The 14,809-nt window shown below is 53.7% G+C and overlaps 3 protein-coding genes across 7 annotated transcripts in view; 1 reads left to right on the top strand and 2 right to left on the bottom strand.

The window, feature by feature from the left end:
• The window catches only part of LOC309525798 (uncharacterized protein), a 31,807-nt gene extending 20,393 nt beyond the window's left edge, over positions 1-11,414 (bottom strand). The window contains exon 1 of the mRNA XM_082211381.1: positions 10,138-11,414. The gene's annotated coding sequence lies outside the window, so the exon portion shown is untranslated. The remainder of the gene's footprint in view (positions 1-10,137) is intronic.
• The window catches only part of LOC309525751 (uncharacterized protein), a 375,811-nt gene that overhangs the window by 161,785 nt on the left and 199,217 nt on the right, over positions 1-14,809 (top strand). The gene's annotated exons all lie outside the window — the stretch shown is intronic.
• Positions 1-14,809, bottom strand: part of LOC309525793 (uncharacterized protein) — a 243,835-nt gene that overhangs the window by 37,041 nt on the left and 191,985 nt on the right. Inside the window, exons 1-2 of one of the 4 annotated variants that reach the window (XM_082211366.1) lie at positions 13,922-14,195; positions 11,685-12,381 (exon numbers count right to left, since the gene is read on the bottom strand). The exons of 2 other annotated variants lie outside the window; for them this stretch is intronic. The gene's annotated coding sequence lies outside the window, so the exon portion shown is untranslated. Of the gene's footprint in view, positions 1-102; positions 499-11,684; positions 12,382-13,921; positions 14,196-14,809 lie in introns of those variants that run through there. One more of the 4 variants, XM_082211367.1, reaches the window with a different exon arrangement.

Raw genomic sequence — 14,809 nt, 5'->3', positions numbered from 1 at the left:
AGCCTGAGGCCCTGCAGGGATTCTCCTGCCCTAGATATTCTCCTGCCCCTGGAGAAGCACAAATGGGGCGGCCCCTTCCCAACAGAAGCCCCATTTGTAAACACCTCCAGTGCTTGCAGTTTCCCCTGTTTGCTCCTCGCCCCACTTCGTAAGGCTGACATGTTCGGCACAGTAGTGACCTGAGAGTAGATCCCATTGTACTCAGTGGGGCTTATGGACAGAACTTGGTGCCAAAACCAGTCACCATCCTGTCCCCAAGCCTTGGCTGATCATCAAAACTAAACTCCATTTCCTTCCATAGCAATACAGTGAAAGTTTGAGGCTTTAAATCCATTTCAATTTTGTCACATAGTTTGCTTTTCTGTTGTAATCCATAAATACAATCCCATTCTCTTGTATCTCCTCTTGCTTTTTATCAGTTTGTTAGCATTCGGGGTGTGTGTGCTGCCGAATCATTTATGTTACAAACATGATATATATATTTAAAGAAAGGGTAAAGGCTCCCCCGTCCCCAACAACATACATTTTTCTTCGAAGGAAGTCTTCTTCCCAGTTCAAATTGTTTCGGCTTTGTATCTATATTTAGTGGTTTATTATCTTGTTCCATCTGTTCCAGCACGCAGCTTTAATTAAGGACAATTACCCTCAAATCATCTGTTTATTCTTTGCTAACGATCTCTGCTATCCTGGGAGCGGCATCCATTAAGTCAGACCGGAACCAGAAGCCTCAAAAGCCCCATTTCTAAGCAATTTCAACTCTTTGCTCCTCACCCCACTTTGTAGGGCTGGCATGGTCTGTACAGTAGGGACCTGAGAGTAGATCCCATTGAACTCATTGGGGCTTATGGACAGAACTTGGTGCCAAAACCAGTCACCATCCTGTCCCTAAGCATGAAAACTGCAAGCCCAGAGCATGGGCAGAAAACAGACAAGTAGCTAACACATGTAAGTGGCCCCATGCTTGGTGCTTTCTATGGAGAGTCCTGTTGACGCTCTTTGAGCTCTCTCATTGCAAGACAGGCAGATGTTGCGGCCATATTTGCCTCTTGCATGGGGACCAAATCTTCGGGGAAGCTTTTCATCTCCAATTCGTAGGAAAGAGGGTTCATTCTGGTGGGCTGGATCTGGAGCACAAAGGGTCAAGTTTTGCTTGCATGAGCCCTTGTGTTCCTTCTACAAACTCATTCGGCAGGAACGTCAGAGGTCAAATCTGGAGAGTATTTCATTCTGGGCTTCTTATGGCAGAGCACAGAAGACATGCAATCAATTCTTTTCAGTTCTGTCAAGTAGGTCCTTCCCTAGATTTCTCAAGTGCAAGGACCCTGAGCTGTCTGAGTTATGGGGTTCCTTGGGGTCCAGGTCAGCTGACTAGTCAGGATTGTCACCTCCAGAGTATATGTCAACTAAAGGACAATAGTCTGCCTTGGACTGAGGACTTTTTGGAGGTGTTGCTGAATGTGGAAGCAGAGGAGCTGGTGATGCCACATTTCGGAATAATCTTGAGACTAATACACCACTCCTCCTTAGATATTCTCTGTGCTTAGACACCATATTCACAAACTTTACGCTCCTCTTGTGACAAAATTCCCAAAGGCTTAGGGTAGCTTGAGAGAAGTAGCTTATTTTGAGACAGCACCCATTTCCAATTCCTTTTTATGAAAACCCTCTTCCTAGTTTGTTTGGTTTTGGCTTGTGACAGGACATCAGACCATTTGATAACCTTGCATATCGTTTCATATTGATATAGGGATCTGGTGTGCAGATTCCAGTACAGTGGTACCTCGGGTTACATACGCTTCAGGTTACATACACTTCAGCTTACAGACTCCGCTAACCTAGAAATAGTGCCTCGGGTTAAGAACTTTGCTTCAGGATGAGAACAGAAATCGTGCTCTGGTGGTGTGGCGGCAGCGGGAGGCCCCATTAGCTAAAGTGGCGCATCAGGTTAAGAACAGTTTCAGATTAAGAACGGACATCTGAGAACGAATTAGTGTTCTGTCTGGACCCAGAGCACGAGCTACTCTTAAGTAAGTTAAAGAGTATTTTCAAGTCAACTTTTTAATATTGCACTATTTTTAAAATTTTTAACATTTTTGCTCTTCTTTGTACTTTTAGACCTCCTTTTGACATGTGGACGAATCAAACCTCCCTTATTGATCTATTTTTAATGGTAGGGAAAGAGAAATTGTTGTATTATCTGGTGCCACAGACTCTGCTAGATTTTATTCAGAAGGTTTTACAAGTACCTATCAGGATGGTAAGAACTTTATTACAGTCGGCCAAAAAGGATTTTATGCGTTCAATGTCCTCTGTTTGTACTACAAGCCACCCAATGACTGATAGTCCCTCTTTGGTCCCACAACTTTGGGAGTAGCAGTCTTTTATACTTGCTTTAATTTTGAATGTTGCTTTCAGATTAGTTCCTCTACCTGTTTAGCCTGGATTTGGCCTTGAGTCGCTTGAGCTCCTGGTCTCAGTGCCAGAGATGACTTAGCAGTTGAGCTGCCTGGGCTCCAAACCTCTTTCTGCTCATCCTTAGAGCTGCTGAGAGATCCTATAAGGTCAGTAATAGGATCTGGCTCCTGCTGTTTCTTAGCCACCTCCTCATTTTCCTTATTCACGTAAAATTGAGTAATTTTTGCTTGTGCTTTCTTCAGAGAAGCTCTCTTTGGAGGAGGGTCTGTGGCACTCGGGGAGAGAACATGCATTTTTTAACTACTCTGGGTCAACACTGTCTTTCCCCTTAATTCCTCATCAAGTTTCCTGATACCAGTTACACCATTTTCTGAAATTCTGTGATCATCCTTGCTGTGATTTATTTAATGGAAACTGAGACTGGTTTTCCAGGTGAAGCTTTTTCCAAACACTCCCCTGGATGAAGTATCTCATGGGAATTGAGAATGGAGCTGCGAAGGAAGCTTTTCCCACATTTCAAGCACTTATTTCTTCCCACCTTTAGTTCTTTTATGTGAAGTGAGGGTCTCCTTCTGAACGAAGAGCTTTCCTTGATGGGAAGTGGACTGGGAGCTCTGACTGAAAGTCTCTCCACACTCTGATTATTTATATGGTTTCTCCATTGTGTGGATTCTCTTGGTTGTCTCCCTTCTTCTTCCTCTCCAATTCCCCACCTACAATCTGCTGTTATATGGCAGTATTATTATTATTATGTGTCAGGGGTTCAGAAGCAGAGACGCAGAGAAGGGTGGAAACAGAGAGCGAGGGGGAGGAAGCCGAAGGGAGAATGAGTGATGATGACGACCCGAGATCTCCAAGCCTAAGCAGTGAGTCAGAGGACTCCCAAAAGGGAGCCCCAGTGAGCAGAGCAAGGGGGGGATCCGGGGGGACACCCCAGGAGGAAGGGAACAGAGGAGATTCAGAGAGCAGCAGCTGGAAGTCGGGACCCACGCTCAAGACTGAGAGCAGCAGGGAGGAAGGCAGCCAGGCATCGGGTTCCGGAGGCCGTCAGCAGGAGGGAGGGCACGAGTCAGGGGTGGTCACGCCCTCCTCAGAGAGCGAGGCAACGGTCAAGAGGAAAGTAGAGAGTTGGGCGCGCGCGCCAAGTTCAAATGCAGCGGAAGCTGGAGCAGTAAGCAGCCCGGAGAGTGAGCCAGGTCCCAAAGCCCGCCGAAAGGAAGCGGAAGGATCAGGGGGGTCAGCGTCAGAGGAGAGTAGAAGGGAGGAGTCCCAGGGGGGCAGAAGGACCCAGAGACGTAGGGAGAGGCGAAGGAGGTGGAGCAAGGCTAGGGTATTAAGCTGGTGTGCAAGAGGCGGGGACTCAGATGGGTCTTCGCCGACCTAGGGCAGAAGGTGTAGAGCTGCACGCTGCAGTTCGGAAATGAAACCTGTAACTCAATAAAGACTCTTTTAAAGTGGACGCTGTGTGGCGTGGTCCTATGTGAGCTGGGACCTGGTAGCAGCTCTGACAGTAAGACCCATCTCATCAAAGCTTCAGAAACCTGAAACCTCGCAGCGGGAGCAGAAGCCGCTAGGGGAGGAAGAGGGGTGTCTGTAAGCAAGCTCACAAAGGTTAGCAAGATGACGGAAGAACAGAGGATCTCCGCGCTGCAAGAGGCAGTGACCCAGTTGTCCTCAGAGGTATTGGCTTCCAAGAAACGGGAGGAGGAGACTACAGCCGCCTACAGAGACCTACACGCCAGGTTTGAAATGCTTGTTAAGCAAGGGCAACCGGGACCCAGACCGGAGGGCGTGGGATTGGCACGGAGAGCAGGAGGGCTTGTGGCTCACTTCGATGGGACTTTGCAACAGTACCCTAATTTTAGAGCAGACGTAATGTGCGCACTGCAACTGCTGGCAAAAGACTTTAGAGATGAGGAAGAGAAGGTGGGGTTCATATTGTCCCATTTGCATGGGGATGCCAAAGCCTGGCTGCGCAATTTGTGGAGGGATAAAGATCCGGCGCTTCAGAATGCAGATGCCTTTATCAAAGCGATGGATGCGTGTTTTTTGTCTACTATTGATGTGGATCTTGCCAGACGGGAGATTCATGGACTAAAACAAGGGAGGGCGAGCGTCCGGCAGTATCACGCCCGATTTTTTGCGCTGGTCAGTGCTTTAGAATGGGATCGGGATTCGCCCCCTGTCAGAGACCTCTTCTGGGAGGGTCTAAGTTCTGCGGTTAAGGATGAAATTGCAAGGGGGGAGAGGCCCCGAAGCACGCAGGAGGTGGTCCAAAGGGCGCTGACTGTGGGGGTGAGGCTGGAAGAACGTCCATGGTGCAGAGATGAAGGACGTGGAGGGCGCGAAGCAGCGAGAAGTTTCTCTTTCGTTCCGAGGGAAGCAGCGCGTGCGCAATCCACACCTCCGCCAGGAGGGGGAGGGGAACCGATGGAGGTTGGAGGTGCAAGGGCTCAGTCAGCAGCCAGAGCCCTAGCACCGGCAGCAGTGAAAGCGAAGCCTCCTAGAGGGAACAGGAAGTGTTACATCTGCGAGGATCCAGGCCATTTGGCGAAGGAGTGTCCCCGGAGGCTCCACAAGCACACTGCAGCCTCAGCAATGGTGACTGCAGCAACGCAGCAAGGAGAACCACAGCAGGGAAACGACGATGTCTGGCTGGAGACGGAGGCACTGGGGCCCAGCCAGACGCATCTGTGAAGCAGTCCCCAGCGATATTGCAACCCACGGATCCCCTCCCACCCAAACCAGTAGTGCAGCTCACAGCGTCTCTCCAGCTACCCAACGGCGTCACTATCGAAGTGCCGCTTTCTGTGGATTCTGGAAGCAACGCAGACTTTATAGCGCAGAGCTTTGTGGAGCAGCACGCTATACAGCTATTGCCTGCCACTCTGCCCCTGCAAGTCGTCACAGTGGATGGCAGAGAGTTGCTAGGGGGGCAGGTGGTGAAGCAGACGCCACCAATGGTGATGCGCCTTGGCAACCACAGGGAAGTCATCAGTTTTAATGTCACCCAACTGTCGGACACGCCCATTGTGTTGGGCATGAGTTGGCTGGACAGGCACAGTCCGACACTGGCTTGGTACCAGAGACAACTGATCTTCGGCTCCTCTTATTGCGCAGAACACTGCATCCTGCCCCGACGGGAGGGAGAGGAGGAGGAATCACAACTGCAGTTGGGAACGTTGCAAGCGGTCCCCCACAAATACGCGAACTTTTTGGAGGTCTTCTGCGAGAAGGAGGCGGACAAGCTACCCCCTCACCGGCCATATGACTGCAAGATTGACCTCCTACCGGGGGCGACGCTGCCGAAGGGGCGGCTATACTCCATGTCTGAAGATGAAATGCAGGAACTCAAACAGTTCATCAAGCATAACCTGGAGCGTGGCTTCATCAGAGAGTCCAAGGCAGTGGGGGGCAGTCCCGTTTTCTTCGTGAAAAAGAAAGACACGCCCCAAAAAAGACTCGTTGTGGACTACCGCCTTTTGAACCAGATGACCAAACCGTCTGATTACCCCATGCCCAGGATTGACGACCTCCTCGCGACGGTGCGCAAGGGACGCGTGTTCACCAAGTTGGACCTACGAGGGGCGTACAATCTCACCCGCATGCGGGAGGGCGATGAGTGGAAGACGGCCATGTTCACACCGCTGGGCACCTACGAGTACAGGGTCATGCCCTTTGGATTACAAAATGGTTCTCACTGTTTTCAAGCTTTTATGCATCACGTGTTGGAGGGACTCCTCTACAAGACATGCGTCTGCTTCCTGGATGACATCCTGATTTTCTCGGACTCGCAGCAAGCTCACGACCGAGACGTGAGGGAGGTGCTCAGCAGGTTGCAACAACATAGACTGTACGCCAAGCTGGAGAAGTGCCAGTTCGACACGACGGAGGTGGATTTCCTGGGATACAAGTTGTCGGACAAGGGGATAGCCATGGACAGCACCAAGGTTCGTGCGGTATTGGATTGGAAGAGCCCGCGCAACCGGAAGGAGGTCCAGCGGTTTGTCGGCTTCGCCAACTTCTATCGCAAGTTTATCAAGGGGTTCGCAATGCAGACGGCAGCAATTACGGACACGCTCAGCTCCAAAAAAAAGAAATTCATCTGGACGGAGCAGGCGGAGCAGTCCTTTCAAGCGCTCAAGCATCTCTTCGCATCGGAGAAGCAACTGCTGCATATCGACCCCAGTAAACCGTTGAGGGTAGAGACAGACGCGTCAGACAGAGCCGTGGGAGCTGTTCTGCTGCAGCGAGACCCGCAGGGGGTGTGGCGGCCGGGAGCGTTCTACTCCAGAAAGCTCAGCAAGTCGGAGCAGAACTACACCATCTGGGACAGGGAGTTGCTAGCCATTCATGCAGCTTTCAAGGCGTGGAGGCACTTCCTAATCGGCGCCAAGCACACGGTGCAGGTCTGCACGGACCACAAGAATCTGGAGCACTGGCGCACGGCTCAGTTCCTGAACCAGAGGCAGATACGTTGGGCGGAGTTCTTTGCTGACTTCAATTTCCGAATAGAGTACGTCCCAGGCGACACCAACATCATGGCGGATGCACTGTCCCGAAAACCGCAATACCTAGAAGAGGTGACGCCAGCGGCGGCCATGCACATCTTCGCACCGACGGCGTGGGCGTGTGCCTCAGCTACAGTAGACCTGGATGCGGTGCGACGTGCATTGCGGGACGACTCATTCGCACAAGACAAGATGGCGGAACTGCTCAGAGGCACGGCTACCACGGACGAGTTCCAGGTGCGGGACGGCTTGCTCCTACGCAAAGGGGCTGTCTATGTACCAGGAGACGACCTTCGCGCCAAGGTACTGCAACAGTTGCACGACGCACCCACGGCCGGTCACTTTGGCACAGAGAAAACGATGGAATTAGTCGCGAGAGACTTCTGGTGGCCCAGGCTGAGAGGGGAGGTCGCGGACTACGTCGCGAGGTGCGACACCTGCCAGAGGGCCAAGCCGGTACACAGACCACCGGCGGGACTGTTAGAACCGCTGCAAACGCCGTTTGAACCGTGGGAGAGGGTGGCCCTGGACTTTGTGACGGATTTACCCAGCTCGAGAGGCAAGACAGCTGTGCTAGTGGTGGTGGACTTGTTCACCAAGATGGCACATTTCATTCCGTGTGCGAAGGTGGCCACGGCGGAACAAACCGCCAAACTGTTCATAGATCACGTGTTCAAAGTGCATGGCCTGCCACGGTCTATCCTGTCCGACCGCGGACGCCAGTTCATCTCGTCTTTCTGGCAGAAGCTGATGGGTTTTCTAAATGTCAAGGTCAATCTGGCATCAGCAAGACACCCGCAGACCAACGGGCAAGCAGAGAGGGTCAATGCCATCATGCAGCAGTACCTGAGATGCTATGCCAATCAACAGCCTGCGACGTGGGTGGATTACCTGCCGCTAGCCGAGTTCGCTTACAACAACACGAAGCACGTGTCCACAGGAGTGACGCCGTTCTTTGCCAACAATGGGAGGCATCCCAGAACCTTCCCGGGACTGGAGAGAGTGGGGGAAGGAGAACCACAGACGGCGGACGCGTTCGCGTCAGAGCTGCAGGCGGTCCACGATCAACTCAGACGGCAGCTGGAGCTAGCTAAGCACGCCTACAAGGTGCAAGCTGACAAGCACAGGCGGGTTGGCGAAGTGATCCAAGTGGGAGACTGGGTCTGGTTGGCAGCCCACGCAGTGCCGACCAGGTCACTTGCCAAGAAGAAGTTGGGGCACAAGCAGATCGGTCCGTACCAAGTCGAAGCGCAGATCAACCCGGTAGCCTTCCGACTGGCGCTGCCGGAGGGTTCCAGAATGCATCCGGTGTTCCACAGGTCGGTGCTCACTCCCTACAAGGCACCTCACAGGTTCCAGGAGCCAGGGACGGCGCCAAGTCCGCTCCGGGAAAGGACGGAGACGCGGGGGGTGAAGCACCAGGACCACATCAACGAGGTCACGGAGATTTTGGACTCCAGATGGGGGGCGGAGGGAGTCGAATACCTCTTAGCCAGAGAGGGCACCCGGGCCAGCGCCAATAGCTGGGTACCAGACTACGCTTTGGAGGAACCCCTGCTCAAGGACGAGTTTCATGCCCTCTTCCCACACAAACCCATGCCAGCGAGCTTCTTCGACGACTGGTTGTTCACACCCACACTTTCTTCCAGCACGTTCCATGGATTCGACTCAGAAGGGGAACCCGCACGGAGCACCCGTTCCCCAGAAGGTTCACCGGCAGGTTCGGCATCAGGCAACTCGTATTGGTGGGACGATCGACCAGAGGAGCAATGGCGCAGGAAGTGGCTGGAGATGCCAGGTCGAGCGACCGACGCAGAGACTGACATGGACGTGTTCGGGGAGGACCTCGGGTTCGAGCACGGCGGTACAGAGATGGAAGAGCAACAAGTCAACGTCGACGACCGCGAGGGGGAAGACTCGGAGGTCTTCAGTTGGCGGCCACCCACGGGGAGCGACCTGTATCCAGCATTCCCTCCCATGATGATGGAGCACCCAGCACCCACACCTGACAGCGGGGAGGGGGGAAGGGGGGGCTTCGAGGGGGGGATGGATGTCAGGGGTTCAGAAGCAGAGACGCAGAGAAGGGTGGAAACAGAGAGCGAGGGGGAGGAAGCCGAAGGGAGAATGAGTGATGATGACGACCCGAGATCTCCAAGCCTAAGCAGTGAGTCAGAGGACTCCCAAAAGGGAGCCCCAGTGAGCAGAGCAAGGGGGGGATCCGGGGGGACACCCCAGGAGGAAGGGAGCAGAGGAGATTCAGAGAGCAGCAGCTGGAAGTCGGGACCCACGCTCAAGACTGAGAGCAGCAGGGAGGAAGGCAGCCAGGCATCGGGTTCCGGAGGCCGTCAGCAGGAGGGAGGGCACGAGTCAGGGGTGGTCACGCCCTCCTCAGAGAGCGAGGCAACGGTCAAGAGGAAAGTAGAGAGTTGGGCGCGCGCGCCAAGTTCAAATGCAGCGGAAGCTGGAGCAGTAAGCAGCCCGGAGAGTGAGCCAGGTCCCAAAGCCCGCCGAAAGGAAGCGGAAGGATCAGGGGGGTCAGCGTCAGAGGAGAGTAGAAGGGAGGAGTCCCAGGGGGGCAGAAGGACCCAGAGACGTAGGGAGAGGCGAAGGAGGTGGAGCAAGGCTAGGGTATTAAGCTGGTGTGCAAGAGGCGGGGACTCAGATGGGTCTTCGCCGACCTAGGGCAGAAGGTGTAGAGCTGCACGCTGCAGTTCGGAAATGAAACCTGTAACTCAATAAAGACTCTTTTAAAGTGGACGCTGTGTGGCGTGGTCCTATGTGAGCTGGGACCTGGTAGCAGCTCTGACATTATGTTTAGGCTGAGGAAGAAATTGAGCCTGAAATGATTGAACAATGCAAATGACTGCTTGTGAAAGAGGAAGAAGGGAAATGAATTACTGCCTTTTTTAAGAAAAAAAATTGAGAAAATTTGACAGGATGTACCTTCACGTCCCTGAGATCTCTGAAGCCTACATTGAAGAAGGGCTGGGCAGCTCAGAGCAGCCTCATCCTGGTTTGAAAAGGCAGGACTGGTGGAAGAATATTCCCAGACAGAACAGGAGATGCATCTCCTATGGAGAGTTGTAGGTGTGTTAACATCTCAGATGCTGCAGGTGGCGCTACTGGGCTTCCTCAAAATAGAGGAGGTTTGTCCTTCAGAGATCTGTATGGAATTTCAAAACTGATCTTATGATCCAGCAGGGAGCCTTACCAGAGAGGCCACGATCCCAGGATTCTCCTCCTTGACTTCCTTCTGCAGAACTCTCTGGTCAGGATCCAGCAAAGCCCAGTCCTCCTCTGTGAAAGGAACAGCTACGTCTTCAAAGCACACTGGACCCTAAGGGAAAAAGGGAGAAGAAAGATGATCTTCTACACATTGCTCTGTTCTTTTCTGCCTCTTAATAGCTGCATTCTTTTAATACTATTCTTTTCTTGCATACTTATTTCAGTATCTTAATGGAACAATTTTGTTGTGTATTTTAATGATGGGTCTTAATCCTTGTATAAATGTGGCCAGCATGACTAAGCCACTTCTGGCGAACCAGAGCAGCACACGGAAACGCCATTTACCTTCTGCTGGAGTGGTACTGTTACCGGGAAAATCCGAGGGCTCCCTTGGACAAAAACAAAGACACAACCAGGATAACTTGGAGCAAAACAGCAGCCTGTAGGCTTGGCCTTGATTGAACTATTGCAACAGGGTGCTCCCCTCACTTGCAGGGGAGAGGAAAGACACAGAAAAATGGTGTGCAAGGCCTTATAAAGACTTTTGAAATTCCCATCCTCTAGGTCAAGCCCACCCCCAGAAACATCATGCATACATTACAGAAAGGAGGGGTTGAGGGAGGAGTTGTGGTGGTAACCTGAGTGTCCTGTCCCCTGGCTGGTTCCCCCTTGAGTCCTTTCCAGGTGACAGAGGGGAGTTTGCAGTTCCCTGCCCCCAGAGGGAAAATCTGATCATTGTCCTTTGTCCACTCCCATATGCAAGTTCTTTGTGATCTTGATGGTCTTCTGTCTGGGACCATCAGGGTTGGCATAGCAACTGGGCAGGGCTCCTGTGGATGTGCTGGGATGCTCAAGGGATTATGGCTGCCCTGTATCAAACCTTCCCCATTTTGTAGTCCTTCCTTCATGGAGTCAAATAAAAGTGGAACTTTGCAAATCCGATGTATGGTGGATTTTCTATGAATTTATCACAGAAGCGCAGCGTTTGTAGTGTGTGAGTGTGAGTGTGTGTGGAGTTTGTACAAACTGAATGATGGTGTTCCTGCTACAGTACCAATTTATCTACTTGCACTTAGACGCGCTTTTGAACTGCTAGGTGGGCAGGAGCAGGGACCGAGCAACGGGAGCTCACCCCGTCATTGCGGGGATTCAAACCACCTACCTTCTGATCGGCAAGTCCTAGGCTCTGTGGTTTAACCCACAGCGCCACCCGCGTCCCATTCCACATCATCATAATCCCTCAATCTGAAGGGGTTTCTTTGCCTGCCCAGTTTTCCTTGACCCCAAGCCCCCTCCCTAAAGAGGAAGGCAGCAGCATCTGGATCCCAAAGGAAGAGCAGAGCTGCAGACCTCCTGCGATCTCCCCCCCTCCCTGGCTTGGCAGAGAGGACAAAGGAGGACCCCCTGCTCCCCGACTTGGGGGTCTCCCCCCTCCAGGCATGATCTGAGCAAGGACCCCCATGCCCCCTCCCTGCCCCCCTGGGACCCCCTTCTCCCCATTGCACCCTCAGGGGGAGGAAACAGGGGACTCACCGGATTCCAGGAGGGGCTTTTGCAAAGGAGAGAGAAGAAGAAGGCAGGGAGGGGGAGGGAGGGAATTTAGCCATGGAGGACCTTCACCCCTTCACTTCCTGTCCTCTCTAGGAATCCAGCTCTGCTCCTTTTAACCCTTGCCAAACCCAGCGCACCGAGCCTGCCCTCCCCGCCCCCATTTGCCCCAAGGAGCCCAGATCTAGGTCTTCGCAAGTGCCTTGGGCAGCTGAATGCGTAGATCCCAAACCCCTGCGGCTCTTTGGAGGACCCTGCTCTGCTCTTCCCTTCCATTTTGGACGTGGCAAACATTTATCCGTGGAAGAGTTCGATCTGGACCATCCTGTGCATTTATTTGTTCATTTCAGAGATCCTGGGATTATGGGCTCTCTTTTGCTGTCACCACCTGCAGTGATCATGAAACCCAAGACAGTCAAATCTCTCCCTGCCTCCATTTCTTCCCCTTCTATTTGCCAGGAGGTGATGGGACCAGTGGCCATGATCTTCGTTTTTTTGATGTTGAGCTTCAGACCATATTTTGCGCTCTTCTCTTTCACCCTCATTAAAAGGTTCTTTAATTCCTCCTCACTTTCTGCCATCAAGGTTGTGTCATCTGCGTATCTGAGGTTGTTGATATTTCTTCCGGCAATCTTAATTCCGGCTTGGGATTCATCCAGCCCAGCCTTTCGCATGATGAATTCTGCATGTAAGTTAAATAAGCAGGGAGACAATATACAGCCTTGCCGTATTCCTTTCCCAGTTTTGAACCAATCAGTTGTTCCATATCCAGTTCTAACCGTAGCTTCTTGTCCCACGTAGAGATTTCTCAGGAGACAGATGAGGTGATCAGGCACTCCCATTTCCCAACCCCCTTACTGTTATTTAATGGCATCCCGGTTATATGTATTCCCCTTTTCCCAAAAGTTGCTCCAGGAAGTTTTCCTCAGCGTTTGACCCACGTTGAGCCTGGAGTGTCCTAGGGAACCTTCTGCCACTGGAGAGTCAGGCTGAGGTGCCTTCTCCTGGCAGCTCATGCAGAAGACACCCCTGAAGCGAAGGCTCTTTTGGGACAAGGGGAATACATATAAACGGGATGCCATTAAATCATGGTAAGGGGGTTGGAGGGAAGGGTCTCCAGCCAGCCTGCCCCTTATTTTGAATTGGGGGGGCGATGAGGGGCTAAGAAAAGCCCTCCCTGAAAACCAAGCGGGGGGGGGGGGAATGTTAGCAGGTGGTGCTGATTTCTTCGTATTTGAGAGTTGCTGCTTCTCAAAATGGTGCTTTTCAAGTGGGGAGGGGAGGGGGTTGGAGGTGGCGTTGAGCTTGACTTGCCCCTGTTTGGGACCCAGCAGGAAAGGAGGGCGCTTCTTATTCCAGAAAGAAGTCTGACAGAGCTGACTCCGGACTCCAGTTCAAAGGAAGAGTGACACCTGCCATCCTTCCCATGTCTCCTGCCAGAAAACCAGTTTCTACTGGGATCCCAGAACTATCTGACCCCATTTCCCGCCCCAGAGCCAGGCTGGACCAATCAGAGGCCTCTCCATTGGGCAGCTGGCCAATCCCCTTTCAGATTCCCCTGGGCCTCCTCCTCCTCTCCTTCGCCCGCTTTCCTGAGGGAGTTTCCCCCCTGAGTTTCCCTCATGGCTGCTCCCCTCCCAGCTTCTCCTTCATTTCTCCTTCCTTCTCTTCCTTTTCCTCTTTCCCCCCATTGTTTGGGGGCAGCTGGATTACCCCCAATGTCCAGGGAGGCCCAGGAGGAGCCCACGGAGGCAGCAGGGCCAAGAGATGGTGTTTTTCCAAAAAAGGCGGGAACGCCATTTTGTTTTTTCCGGTGCCCCAGCTGTTCCCAGAGACACCATCGGGGGTCTCTGGGCCTCGGGGGTCCCACGCTCTCGGGGTGAAGGAGGGCGGCACCTTGGGTCCTCAGCCGCCTTCCTGCCATGATGGCTTGGCCTCCGCAGGGCAGCCTCTCTCCCCGCCATGTTGCCCCACGGAGGAGGCCAGGCAAGCGGCCCAGGGGGATCCGCTGGGGTCTGCAAAGGGGGCCAGGAGGGAAAGGCCCTCTCTGTCTCGGAGGCCCAAGGAGGAGAATAGTAATACAGTGGTACCTCGGGTTACAGACGCTTCAGGTTACAGACTCCGCTAACCCAGAAATATTACTTCAAGTTAAGAACTTTGCTTCAGGATGAGAACAGAAATCGTGCGGCAGCAGCGGGAGGCCCCATTAGCTAAGGTGGTACCTCAGGTTAAGAACAGTTTCAGGTACTTTCAGGCAGAAGTCAACTTCTGGCCTCAACTTGGAGGCGGTCAGGGCATTAAACGCAGAAGTCTCTTCTCAGGCCGATGTTCCGCTTTCCAGACATGGTGCTCCAATGCTGAACTCCATTTCTGCCCCTTCTTCCCTCTCCTTCCTGGACTGAGTCATGTCCCTTTCAAACTTGGGGGGTTCCTGAGCGAGGGGCCCCTTCCCTCCGCTCCCCCCTCTCAGCCCGCCCCCCACACCCAGGGGGTCCCCTCAGCCCTCCTTCTTGGGGTCTCCCTCCGCTCCCCACACCCAGGGGGTCCCCTCAGCCCTCCTTCTTGGGGTCTCCCTCCGCTCCCCACACCCAGGGGGTCCCCTCAGCCCTCCTTCTTGGGGGTCTCCCTTCCCTTCGCCCCCCTCTCAGTCCGCCCCCCACACCCAGGGGGTCCCCTCAGCCCTCCTTCTTGGGGGTCTCCCTTCCCTTCGCCCCCCTCTCAGTCCGCCCCCCACACCCAGGGGGGTCCCTCAGCCCTCCTTCTTGGGGGTCTCCCTCCGCCCCCCACACCCAGGGGGTCCCCTCAGCCCTCCTTCTTGGGGTCTCCCTCCGCTCCCCACACCCAGGGGGTCCCCTCAGCCCTCCTTCTTGGGGTCTCCCTCCGCTCCCCACACCCAGGGGGTCCCCTCAGCCCTCCTTCTTGGGGGTCTCCCTTCCCTTCGCCCCCCTCTCAGTCCGCCCCCCACACCCAGGGGGTCCCCTCAGCCCTCCTTCTTGGGGGTCTCCCTTCCCTCCCCCCCCACACCCAGGGGGTCCCCTCAGCCCTCCTTCTTGGGGGTCTCCCTTCCCTCCCCCCACCTTCCCCCCAAGCTCCCCCCTCAGAAAAGGCGC

This window comes from Podarcis vaucheri (assembly GCF_965113315.1).
Source record: "Podarcis vaucheri genome assembly, chromosome: 2".
NCBI classification, from domain to species: domain Eukaryota; kingdom Metazoa; phylum Chordata; class Lepidosauria; order Squamata; family Lacertidae; genus Podarcis; species Podarcis vaucheri.
The sequence above is the reverse complement of the archived record's forward strand: the minus strand, read 5'-3'. Positions and strand labels throughout refer to the sequence as shown.